General features: G+C 39.0%; 1 long non-coding RNA gene across 1 annotated transcript; it reads right to left on the bottom strand.

The window, feature by feature from the left end:
- Window positions 1-10,258: 10,258 nt before the first annotated feature.
- Window positions 10,259-12,094, bottom strand: LOC138954318 (uncharacterized). The gene is made up of 3 exons (XR_011451792.1): window positions 11,721-12,094; window positions 10,769-11,116; window positions 10,259-10,376 (listed from the first exon to the last, which is right to left on the bottom strand). It is a non-coding gene; the product is annotated as an uncharacterized lncRNA (long non-coding RNA).
- Window positions 12,095-13,611: the final 1,517 nt, after the last annotated feature.

The following is a 13,611-nucleotide window of genomic DNA, read 5'->3' as shown; positions in this document are numbered from 1 at the left end:
AAAAATTTATTATTGTTTATTTTATGCCGTTTCATGCAAGGAGCGACCATTTTCCTATCTTAGAATATGACCTACCCTTCAAGGGGCAGAGGAACATCCCCCTGGACCACCACTGGCAACCCCCCCCCCCCCCCCTCCTCTTTGCCTAGTCCGGCCCTGCATGTGCACAAAATGAACACAAACACACACACTGCGCGAGAGAGAAAGACTTCAGGGAGGCATGACGTCATGATGCATTAATTGACGTCAAAGACTTTCGACCGTGACGTATTCTTCTTACGCGAGTTTAATCCATAGACTTGGAAACTACGGAATTTCTACCCGTCCAAAACGGCCTTGGGTGGCGTTTGCTGAAAAAATGGGGGCGACTATTGCACCCACCGTATTTTTGTTAGTATGGTCCCAATTTTTGGTGAACTTCCATCTCCAACTGTAGCACGTAGCCGGGCACAAAAAATCCTTCTTTATCATGTATTATTCGGTATGCACATTTCTCAAGTCGATTACAGTATAGCGTTCACGGGATACCTCCAGCTTCGCTGGGATAATAATAATTGTCAGTAAGTACTGGTGTCACATGACTGATGTGAACCAGTTGATTGGCTAATGGCGATGCGCTAAAACTGCTAACTTTTCCACAGAGCGTATTCTTCCGCCCTTTGCCTAAGCGAGACTGCATGTGCTCTCATCCTCAGAATTAATTAATGACATGTAGCCTATATTCTCCACAATACCAAATGACCATAAATTCCCTGCTTCTCAATTAAAGCAGAAGTGGTTTTTTTTCTGACAGATTGCATGTGCCTGTGCCAGTGCCACTGATCTAAAAATAGAAGCCGCTGTGTTTCATCTAATTTTTGCCGACTTGCATAGATTCTTCTCATATGCCGTGTTAGTGGCATGTAGCTTATCATCCACATTACCAAATGATGAGTTAGTATACAATTCCCAGCGGCTAACAGAAAACAAAAGTGTTATTCCGATAACGTACCAGCTAGACCAGTTTGGAAGACTGACTCGATCGACTCTGTAGCAGACAACACAGAAATACGACTACATCAGTTCAGTAAATGAATGGTTTCAGAATTATTATTTCAAAGCAAGAACAATCGTAATCGAAAACGTGTAAGGTTCACAACGTTCTTACCATATATAAGATTTATTAGCAGCCTGCCTCATGCGTACAGACTCAGTGCAGACTGCAGTCGTTCCATTGCCCAGGTTGGCAGGTAGCCTAGCAGACGACATTAACCCCGCTCAGCAAATTAACATGTTGGGCAAATGTGAACGAAAAAACGATGGGGATATAATACGTGTAGGGTTCAGAGCATTCTTACCGTTCATATTTAGTATCAGACTCCCCGATGAGTGAAGATAGAACACGAGAAATATGCCACATTTGTTTTGAAAATGTACGAACCGTCGAGTCCCGCTTTGAGTCAATTCAAGGGGAGTCACTCCGCATAGTCAATCCGTCGAAGCTCGACTGGAGGTTTCGAATCGCAAATAATAAAGAGCCTTTCTCCGAGTTCAAATGAGGTCTCTCTGAAAGATCATCACTGTTCAGATTAACGCTACACTGGAATTTACCAACAGAAATTAAAATGCGTGTGACGAAAGCACGACACACTTGAGACACCCCACACAAAAGTAGATCTTTACTGTGCACGACCTGACCACACAGTTATGCCTATTCAAATGCGCATTGCAAAATGTGCGTTTGGAATCTTCTTTTTTCTATGGCGGTACTGACAATATCGTTATTGAAACAATCCCAGTGCACTAAGGGATTTATAGAGCAAATCTCGAAAATAATTATTGAACTCAGCGCTATGCGCTTCGTTCAATAATGAATTTTCTCGATTTGCTCTATAAATCCCTTAGTGCACTGGGATGTCTCAATAACTTAAATAATAATAATAATAATAATAAAAATAATAATAATAATAATCATAATAATTGTCAGTAAGTACTGGTGTCACATGACTGATGTGAACTAGTTGATTGGCTAATGGCGATGCGCTTTAATCTGTTAGCGCACTCTTGGAGTGCGCTAACTTTTTCACAGAGCGTATTCTTACGCCCTTTGCCAAAGCGAGACTGTACTCTCATCCTCAGAATGAATTAATGACATGTAGCTTATATTCTTCACTTTACCAAAAAATAACCGTATATTTCTTGCGGCTCAAAGCAGAAGGTTTTTTTCCTGACAGATCGCAGGCACCTGTGCCACAGTTAAGCCCACTGATCTAAACATAGAAGCGGCTGTCTCTTCTCGTTTTGACTTGCAAAGATTCTTCTCATATGCCGTGTTAGTGGCATGTAGCTTATTATCCACATTACTAAATGATGAGTTAGTGTAACATTCCCAGCGGCAAAGAGAAAACACAAGTGTTATTTCGATAACGTATCAGCTAGACCAGCATTTGAAAGCGGCGACTCTGTTATAGTAGACTACACTGAAATACGACTGCATCAGTTCAGTAAATAAATGGTTTCCGAATTATTATTTCAAGGCAACAACAATCGGAATCGAAAACGTGTAGGGTTAAGAACGTTCTTATCATGTATAAAACTTATTACCAGCCTGCCTCATGCGTGCAGACGAGCAATTGTTGTTTTTGAAATGAGACTGCAGTGCAGTGCCATGGTTCGATTGCCCTAGCTGCCTAGCAGACGACATAAACCCCGCAGCAAATTAACATGTTTGGCAAATGTGAACAAACAAACGATGGGGACATAATACGTGTAGGGTTCACAGCATTCTTACGGTTCATATATATAGTACCTGTCTCCCCGATGAGTGAAGATACAACACGAGAAATATACCACATTTACTTTGAAAATGTGCTAACCGTGGCTTTGGCCGGAGTCAATTCAAGGGGCAACACTCTGCACAGTCAATCTGTCGAAGCTCGATGAAGGTTTCGCCGATCGCAAATAACTAAGAGCACAGTCCTTTCTCCGAGTTTAAATGAGGTTTCTATGAAAGATCATCACTTTTTTGCTTAACGCTACACTGGAATTTACCAACAGAAATTAAAACAAGAGTTTGCGTGTGACGAAAGCACGACACACTTGAGACAGCCCACACAAAAGTAGATCTGACACAAACCTGACCACACAGTTACGCCTATCCAAATGCGCGTTGCAAAATGTGCGCTTGGAATCTTCTTTTTTCTATGGCGGTACTGACAATATCGTTATTGAAACAATCCCAGTGCTCTATAAATCCCTTAGTGCACTGGGATGTCTCAATAACTTAAATAATAATAATAATAATAATAATACTAATAATACGATAATTTATAACGCGCACATATCTCACCACAAGGCGACTCAAGTCACACTTATACACAATCGTTCGCATTAACAACTCAAGCATACTCATATACGAGCACATACTATAGCTATACCATTCTAAAAAAAAGAATTATCAGCAAATGACTAGACTGGTACAGATTGTTCCTATTTACACACAACCAGAACATTGTGTGCGCAACCTTTTTGATTTCTGAAGAAGAAAGAAGCCACACACCGGGTCTTCGAAACTTATGAGTCACAAGGAAGGCTCGCTGGTGTCATCCCGCAGAGTGGGCTCTGTGTGTGTGTGTGTGTGTGTGTGTGTGTGTGTGTGTGTGTGTGTGTGTGTGTGTGTGTGTGTGTGTGTCAGTGTGTGTTTCATTATTGATGTTGTAGTTGTCTTTTTGTTAGTGTGTGCGTATTGTGTGCAAATAGTTATTTATACGAGCTCATAATCTACCCAAACAACATTCTCAAACAAAAATAATGATCGGCAAATGGCTACACTCGTTAAACCCGTCTTCCTTGATGTACTACCAGCAACGTGTGTGCGTCACCTTTTTGATTTCTGAAAAAGACACACACGGTATTCGAAATGTATGAGTCACAAGGAAGTATTACAAAAAAGGCTTAGGCCTGTTACTAATGAAGTGTCTATTTATAGCTCACTAGTGTCATACCGGAGAATGAGTGCTGTACACGTTTTGTTAATCAGTATAAATTAGAGGGCTTACACAGTTCTGGACTGTTAAACCCAAAGCCACACTTACACTTTGAATTAGCCTTCAGTGTATAACAAAGTAGAATGTTTGAATATGTCTGGTTATTTGTGTGTGTGTGTGTGTTTGGGTGTGCCTGTGTGCGTGTGTGTCAGTGTGTGTCAGTCAGTGTGTGTGTGTATGTGTGTGTGTGTGTGTGTGGTGTGTGTGTGTGTGTGTGTGTGTGTGTGTGAGAGTTTGGTGTTTAGGGGGATCATTTGACGGGAATATCTCATTAAAAACTAGAGCATTGAGTCACATGGACATTTGACTAAAATATACGTTGGTGTGTCCCTTAATGTTAAGCAACACACTTCTTTAATCCGAGAGCAAAAATATGTCAAACATAACTAGTGTTATTAAGTATACACACAAAGAAATAGCAGCGTGTAATTGTCAGACAGGGTCAGCCGAATATATAACCAGTAAAGAGACTGCAGCCGGAGTACTTATCGGCTACTAGTGTACTCAACAGTCTCTAACATCACACATTGATTTGACAATAGCGTTGTGTTTAAAACACAAGGCAGTGTGTATGCTGCAACTGCGCCGCACATATGATTAGTGTAATATTTTGCTTATAGTATGTAAACAGACACAGACAGACGCACGCACGCATGCACGCACGCACGCACGCACGCACGCACCCACGCACGCACACACACACACACACACACACACACACACACACACACACACACACACACAATCAGCAACACAATAACTACAACATATACATAAATTAATATAGCAGTATCAGTACAAATTGTAACAACAAGGCCCGCTTCTAAAGACTCTTCTTACCATCATTTAATTGTCCTCCGTGAATACGTATTTGTACTCTTTCAAACAAAACACAATGTCATCTTAGTGTAAAACGTGAATGACTGTATTATCTTTCAAAATAATTGAACATGTTTTTACATGTAAAAACGGTTAATACTTAGATTTATGACAAAGCCATATCAACATTATTTAATGAGTAAACGCATTACGTATATCTTAAGAGCTGGCTTGTCACATACACGAAATGGATTGTTCAATGCCCACATAAATACGCAAATACACATTCTAATTATAGGCAAACAGAAGCAGCGCCAACCCGAATTCCGCACAGTGCGTGTGTGTGTGTATGTGTGTGTGTGTGGGGGGTGGGTGGGCGGGGGTGTTGTTTGTCTTAGAGTAACAGTTATGATCATTATGGTGAACAGTTCATTGCGAATTAGTTAGATTGAATACCTGTTTCTTACATTTAATCCGACAGGAACAAAAAAACAGCATTTCCTACTAAGGAATGGATGCTAGAATAAAATTTGTAACAAAACGTGTACCCCAAAACATGTTGGACTGACAATCAGGTAACAGACCATGGGAGACAATTTACTCTGGGCTCTTTATACCAGCATGTAATTGTCCTCCTTGAATGGCAAGATCATATTGTATTTTTCTGGATACACGGTGGTGGCCACAACAACAAACAAAATAATAACGACACCTGATTGACAAATACATTCCTACCCTTGTCACTAGAAATGCAAATACTACCAAATCATTGAATCAAAAATGAATGTATAAATTAATGAGTGAATTTATATTTCAAGTAAAACGCACAATATCATTTGAAAACAATATAAACATAGATACATGTATTGAGAACTATATACACACATACAAAAACAATGTAAAAGAACAACAAATGCATGAATGATTTTAAAATGATAAAGAAATACAATGTGACAACAAGTATTTACTTCCATTACACAAAGAAAAATACATTTAACAATATAAAGAAACAAATGTGTACCTAAATAAAGGCATGCATTATTCAATATGCTAACAAAAATATCACCACCAGTATCTTCTTTTGCTGAAATGGTTATCCGTTATCACTCAAGTCCAGCATGTGACATGCTACTGTACTTTTCCATAAAGCAATACCATACACAATGAAATCTTAGTTGTTGGAACATATAATACATACATTAAACACATATTTACTGGTATGTCAGTCTAGTGTCCTTTAAATTCAGGAAACTAACAACACAAACATTAGTAATGAGTTCCAATGCTTATTAATGTGACCCTCCACCACGAAATGAGTCGCATGTCACCTCGCGCAGTTCTGCGCTAGCATTGATATAAGTCCGGAGAGTGTCTGGTAACAGTGTGAGGGTAACCTTAGTCACAGGCTTATAACTCTTTTCTAAAACGGTTTTCTCCACTAGATAGAGCATTAACAACTCGTTAGGAAAATGTAAAAATATGAAAATCATGCAAAGGTGACATGCGACTCATTCCGTGGTGGAGGGTCACATTTTGTTTTTGTTTTTCAATTTTCTTTGGAATTCTAACTGGCTACCTGGTTTAAATGTTGTCCAGAATGCAGACGCAGTTTGATAAAATAACGAGGTAGCCATCCAAATAACAGAGGGGGAAAACATCATTCTACCTTCACATGCTCACGTCTCGTATTTTACTTCGTCGTAGAAGTGACTGCTCACACGTCTGGTTTTAGTATATGCGTGACAATCTCCAGGCAGGGGGTGCCCGTCTTCTTCATTGGCCACAGGGCTGGATTGTCGTCGTGTTGCTGTGTTTGGCAAAGACATATTGTACTACTTTTTTTTTTAAACGTAAGGGTATAAGAATGTTGGATACAAAGATCAGCTTGATCATGTTTAGGATTAGTGATTGAAGAATAACAGAAACTCAGATTAGTGATTGAAGAAAAACAGAAACTCAGATTAGTGATTGAAGAATAACAGAAACTCAGATTAGTGATTGAAGAATAACAGAACATCAGATTAGTGATTGAAGAATAACAGAAACTCAGATTAGTGATTGAAGAATAACAGAAACTCAGATTAGTGATTGAAGAATAACAGAACATCAGATTAGTGATTGAAGAATAACAGAAACTCAGATTAGTGATTGAAGAATAACAGAAACTCAGATAAGTGATTGAAGAATAACAGAACATCAGATTAGTGATTGAAGAATAACAGAAACTCAGATTATTGATTGAAGAATAACAGAACATCAGATTAGTGATTGAAGAATAACAGAAACTCAGATTAGTGATTGAAGAATAACAGAAACTCAGATTAGTGATTGAAGAATAACAGAACATCAGATTAGTGATTGAAGAATAACAGAAACTCAGATTAGTGATTGAAGAATAACAGAAACTCAGATTAGTGATTGAAGAATAACAGAACATCAGATTAGTGATTGAAGAATAACAGAAACTCAGATTAGTGATTGAAGAATAACAGAAACTCAGATTAGTGATTGAAGAATAACAGAAACTCAGATTAGTGATTGAAGAATAACAGAAACTCAGATTAGTGATTGAAGAATAACAGAAACTCAGATTAGTGATTGAAGAATAACAGAAACTCAGATTAGTGATTGAAGAATAACAGAAACTCAGATTAGTGATTGAAGAATAACAGAAACTCAGATTAGTGATTGAAGAATAACAGAAACTCAGATTAGTGATTGAAGAATAACAGAACATCAGATTAGTGATTGAAGAATAACAGAAACTCAGATTAGTGATTGAAGAATAACAGAACATCAGATTAGTGATTGAAGAATAACAGAAACTCAGATTAGTGATTGAAGAATAACAGAAACTCAGATTAGTGATTGAAGAATAACAGAAACTCAGATTAGGGATTGAAGAATAACAGAAACTCAGATTAGTGATTGAAGAATAACAGAAACTCAGATTAGTGATTGAAGAATAACAGAAACTCAGATTAGTGATTGAAGAATAACAGACAATCAGATTAGAAACAAAACAATGATAATATGGCATGGTTTAATATTTGTGCAGGAAGAAAGGCTGAACATGTTTGTTAAAAATACCACGTGGGCACATTTCTTTGGGTTAAACGTTATGTAAATAAGAGGCGAAGCCATCAAGGCTCACGTAAGAAATCGACAAACAGTAACACAAACTTAATCACTCCGTCACACATACACACACACCCTCACACACACCACACACACACACACACACACACACACACACACACACACACACACACACACACACACAGAAAGAGCATAGGTGAAACTGTGCAAGAAAGCGAGACACTAGATCTAGATCTGTCTGTCTGCATGTAGCCTACTTACAGGGACACGACTGCCAACTAGTCTCGGCCCGCTCAAAATAAAAATGACCGAGACTTTCAGTACTTCCTTCGCGTGACGTCTAACCCTCCTACGTCATAATGTGACGTCAATGTAATGTGACGTCTTCAAATGTTAGAGTTTCTACCACAGACATACACACGCACGCACGCACATACGCACGCACGCACGCACGAACTCACGCACAGACAGACAAAGTTACGATCGCATAGGCTACACTTACGTGAGCCAAAAACGAGAACGACCGTTTGTACAGATACAAATGCAGATAAGGATTTAATTGATACAACATGATTCATTATTTCAGTAATATTATGGAGGATGAAGGTGTTCTCGCAAACACGCTTATAATACTTCCTGGTACTGAATTAGCTAAACTGCATCAAAAAAGTACAACTTATGTCCTTGTACGTTTGACACTCTAGGTTTGACATAAATAGCAAATGCTTCTCTGATCTAACACAGCAGTACCAGCTACCAGTTATCATTCTAAAAACAAGTAGAAAGGGAGGAGGCAGAAACATGAAATGCCCGTCTAGTTTATAATACATGTGGTGGAAACCGTCTCATATTTTGATCATTTATTCCGCTTGAGCATGTGCTGCTTTCTATAAGTTTGTTCAACAAAAATATAGGTGTTTGTCATTAATAAAAAGCAATTGCAGCGATAGCACAATGTATATAGTATCAACACACACACGAACACGGAAACAAAACCAAAAAAAACAAAAAAAACACACAGACTGCCAGACAAACACAACATCGTGCAAACACTTCTGCACTTTGATAACTACGTTCATTTCATCAACATGAAACGCAGATGGCAGACACATTAATAGACAGATACATTCACAATCATTCAAACATTTACAGCATTATTAGTCATTCACAACAAAAATAGAACAAATAGTCTCCCCACCACAAAGCTAAATCTCCTTAAGTATATCCTTAATTGAACCCGTAGTCGACTTTACAAAAATGTTGCAAAGACTGCGCGAAGTCTTTTTTTTACCGACAATTAATCAATCAATCAATATGAGGCTTATATCGCGTGTATTCCGTGGGTACAGTTCTAAGCGCAGGGATTTTTTTTTTCATTTTTTTTATGCAATTTATATCGCGCACATATTCAAGGCGCAGGGATTTATTCATGCCGTGTGAGATGGAATTATTTTTCTTACACAATACATCACGCATTCACATCGGCCAGCAGATCGCAGCCATTTCGGCGCATATCCTACTTTTCACGGCCTATTATTCCAAGTCAAACGGGTTTTTTGGTGGACATTTTTATCTATGCCTATACAATTTTGCCAGGAAAGACCCTTTTGTCAATCGTGGGATCTTTAACGTGCACACACCCCAATGTAGTGTACACGAAGGGACCTCGGTTTTTCGTCTCATCCGAAAGGCTAGCACTTGAACCCACCACCTAGGTTAGGAAAGGGGGGAGAAAATTGCTAACGCCCTGACCCAGGGTTGAACTCGCAACCTCTCGCTTCCGAGCGCAAGTGCGTTACCACTCGGCCACCCAGTCCCGAATTAAGCGCTTCCACTACGTACAGCAAGCTTTACGAAGAATACTTGGCGTAGTAGAATTCGCCCAATTAAGGACAGAGCTAAAACATAGTTCGTGTATGAACATAAATAGTGAAAACTAACCTCGCAGTGTCCTTTTCCTTATTACCACAAAGATAACCACTGCAATGGACACGATGGCCACACCACCTAGGCAACTTGAGACCAGGACAATAGTATTACCATCGTCCTCCTTCGCGTCGGAGTGCTCGTCGTACGAGGATGTGTTATTTCTTTCATTATCTGTAAAACAAAATCATTTTGAACAACAAAATGTCGGTGACATGTTGTTCAAAGGACCAAAACAATTAATAATTATGGATGAAAGCACAAATACATTGATCATTGCGTTAAATGCAATATTATGATTGCTCGTTTCTTTGTTGTCTCTTATAAGGTTCAAGCAACAAGCAGTCAATTGCCTTCGATTCCATAGCTACTATTCATTTAATGAGGGAAAAATAATCGACACAATTTGCCCTGGCATCTGTCTGAAATGTTGAGGGGAATTGTGACATGTGACATGTATCATCTTACCTGGAACGACGCCGGTGACGTTGTGAGGTTTGGATGAGCCTGCGAACATTGAAGAAATGTAAATGCCAACTGTATTTGTATATATGTTAGTCGTAACGGACTTCTGTTTGCTTTCGTGTTTTGTTTGTGTGCGTGCGTCTGTGAATGAATGTGTTTTTATCTATATCTGCGTGAGATTGTGCCTAACTCTGTCAGTTTGTGCCCATGGGTGTTTCATTGTGTGTATACGCGTATGTGTGTGTGTGTGTGTGTGTGTGTGTGTGTGTGTGTGTGTATGTGTGTGTGTGTGTGTGTGTGTGTGTGTGTGTGTGTGTGTGTGTGTGTGTGTTTGCAACTCTCCGCTCGTGAGGTATACATCTCTGTTGTGTTTATCTATCTGTGATTAGTTACAACATGGAGCGTGTAATTATAATCCGATTTCGACAACTCACGTCGTATAATGAAGTCAACCTCCTTTCTTTCCCCGCCTCCAGTTCGCCAGACCCACGTCCCACTATCTTCCATTGTAAGGATCTTCGTGAAAACCGCTCCTCTGTATCCATCCTCCTCCATACAATGACACACGTCTTTGTTAGTGGATGTACAGCCTTCCCGTGTTACACCAACTACACAAATATCTCCACCCAAAGCAGGGCTGGCCACATATATGTGAAAATGTTGGTCGTTGTTTTCGGGACAATTGCTTGTGTCGAGCCTGAAAGTTAGGGAGAAGGAAGAATGCTCTTCTGCTGAAACGAATTGCTTTTTTTTGGACATGTTTGACAGTCTGATGTGAGCACCTGAAACAATAAATAAGACAGGAATGATAAAACCAGGCAGCAGTTCGCGATTAAGGAAAAATAAACTTATGGGTAAATGAAAGAATTGATGATCAGTTATATTAATTAATACATGGCAGAATAAATTGAAGCAACGAATATGTGACCCTTCACCACGAAATGAGTCGCATGTCACCTCGCGCGGTTCTGCGCTAGGCTTAAATAATATAAGTCCGGGGAGTGTCTGGTACTAACAGTGTGAGGGTCACCAAAGTCACAGGCTTATAACTCAAACAGTTTTTGCTCTTTTCTAAAACGGTTTTTATCACTGGATAGAGCATAAAAATCTCTTTAGGAAAATGTAAAAATATGAAAATCATGCAAAGGTGACATGTGACTCATTCCGTGGTGGAGGGTCACATATATGAATCAGCGAATCAAATAATGTGGTCGATCAACCACTCAATGAAACAATCAAAAAATTAGTATACACAATTCTTGCTCACTTAATTACATTGTGACTAGTGCTTGCTCATTAAATTGCGATCCTATTTTATTCTGAGGCCTACCGACCAAAAGTCAATAGACAAAACACATACATGTTTGGAAGAAAATGTTTACTCACACGATTCTGAAGTTTTCCCTCCTGTCACCAAACACACGAAGACGATAAACATAACCAACGTGGCTGAGAGAAAAGCAGTGTGTTGTTTACTAATGAACCTCAACATTTTCACCGTAAGAGGTACAGACGCAATTCCGTTGATTTAGTTCAATAAATGCACATTGATAGAATTCTGCTAACAATCTGTGTTCAGAGACAAGGAAGATAATCAGCCATTCAAAATCTCCTTCAAACAAGATTCACCTAAAACGTTTTGTTGTTGTTGATATCATGCTTGAGCTCACCAACAATCGCGATCACATTTGTTGGTATAGTTGACAAATGTGTGTCCTGGTAGCGTGTGTTATCAAAATAGTCAACAGTTACTATTTGCTTTTCACATTATCGTCCTTGACTTGAGTCCGCTGCCCTCCATCAACCCCCCTTGCCTTCGCCACAATATCCGTCTTGTCTCAATTGTTAATTGTACCATGACCACACGAAACAAATATTCAATGGAAGAATAGATTGTGTGTCTCTGCTTGGTGTATGTTTCTTTGTCTGTCTGACAGTCAGGTCGTCAGTATAGTGGGCTTGTTTCTTTCTTAGTGTCTTTGATAATTCGTTTGTTGTTTTCTGAGTCGTTCTCTCTGTTAGTTTTGTGTCGTAATAGGTATTGATTTATTTATGTTGGTTTGCACAGTATCGATTTTGATTTCCAACACTACATGATATGCGCTGTAATATTGGGGTGTGCACGTTAAAGATCCCACGATTGACAAAAGGGTCTTTCCTGGCAAAATTGTATAGGCATAGATAAAAATGTCCACCAAAATACCCGTGTGACTTGGAATAATAGGCCGTGAAAAGTAGGATATGCGCCGAAATGGCTGCGATCTGCTGGCCGATGTGAATGCGTGATGTATTGTGTAAAAATATTCCATCTCACACGGCATAAATAAATCCCTGCGCCTTGAATATGTGCGCGATATAAATTGCATAAAAATTAAAAAAATATATATAAATCCCTGCGCTTAGAACTGTACCCACGGAATACGCGCGATATAAGCCTCATTATTGATTGATTGATAATATATTTCTTTGTACTTGTGACATCACTATTAAACTGTCTCTGGGTACTTTTTGTAAGTCAGCGTGTAGACATCGCTCGAGAAAAGCTTTGATGTTATACTGATCCACAACAACTACACTACGTGTATGCTCTTTGTACTTTACAGGCCCTAACAGGATGATGCTATCTATTTGGGGGTTCAAGGAAATATCCCAATCATAACCAATCACAACAAACTCATTGTCCAACTCAACAATATTGTCAAACAGTGTTAAAAATAAAAGGTCGTCAATCCCATGGGCTCCGACATAAACGATGTCAAGGGTAACAGTTAACAGTTTAACGGGTAAAAGCTGCTTGTTAACACACACAAGCGACTGCACATATACTATTGTGAGTTCAGAAACGCTTAAACAGTAATGGACTACACAACAGACTGAGAGAATTCATGGAATAAACCATATAAGTTCATGCTTTTACTCTTTAGAATACATTGCAAATTCAGGAGAAAAAGCCAGTTTAGGCTTTCAAAATTCCTTTTCATGTTGTTATGTATAATGTCAATGGTTAGCTTAATCAAATATTGTGTGGGTACCGAGTTAGTAAAGTTAACTCCCGCCTTTCCATATAAGGCTGCAAAGAAAGCTCTTCTCAAGCACAAAGTGGTCAATAACAGGTTTCTGCCATAAACAAGTACTTTTGAAGCAAAACAGTGCTGCCCTTCCTTGTCCTTATTGAATACATTGTATGTGAATATGCTGACTAAAGGAACACATGGAAGTAACAGGGGGAAGCACACACTGTCCGGATAAATCAAATTAATTCATAAATATTGGTTTA

The sequence above is a fragment of the Littorina saxatilis genome, unplaced genomic scaffold, assembly GCF_037325665.1.
Source record: "Littorina saxatilis isolate snail1 unplaced genomic scaffold, US_GU_Lsax_2.0 scaffold_1191, whole genome shotgun sequence".
NCBI lineage: Eukaryota > Metazoa > Mollusca > Gastropoda > Littorinimorpha > Littorinidae > Littorina > Littorina saxatilis.
The sequence above is the reverse complement of the archived record's forward strand: the minus strand, read 5'-3'. Positions and strand labels throughout refer to the sequence as shown.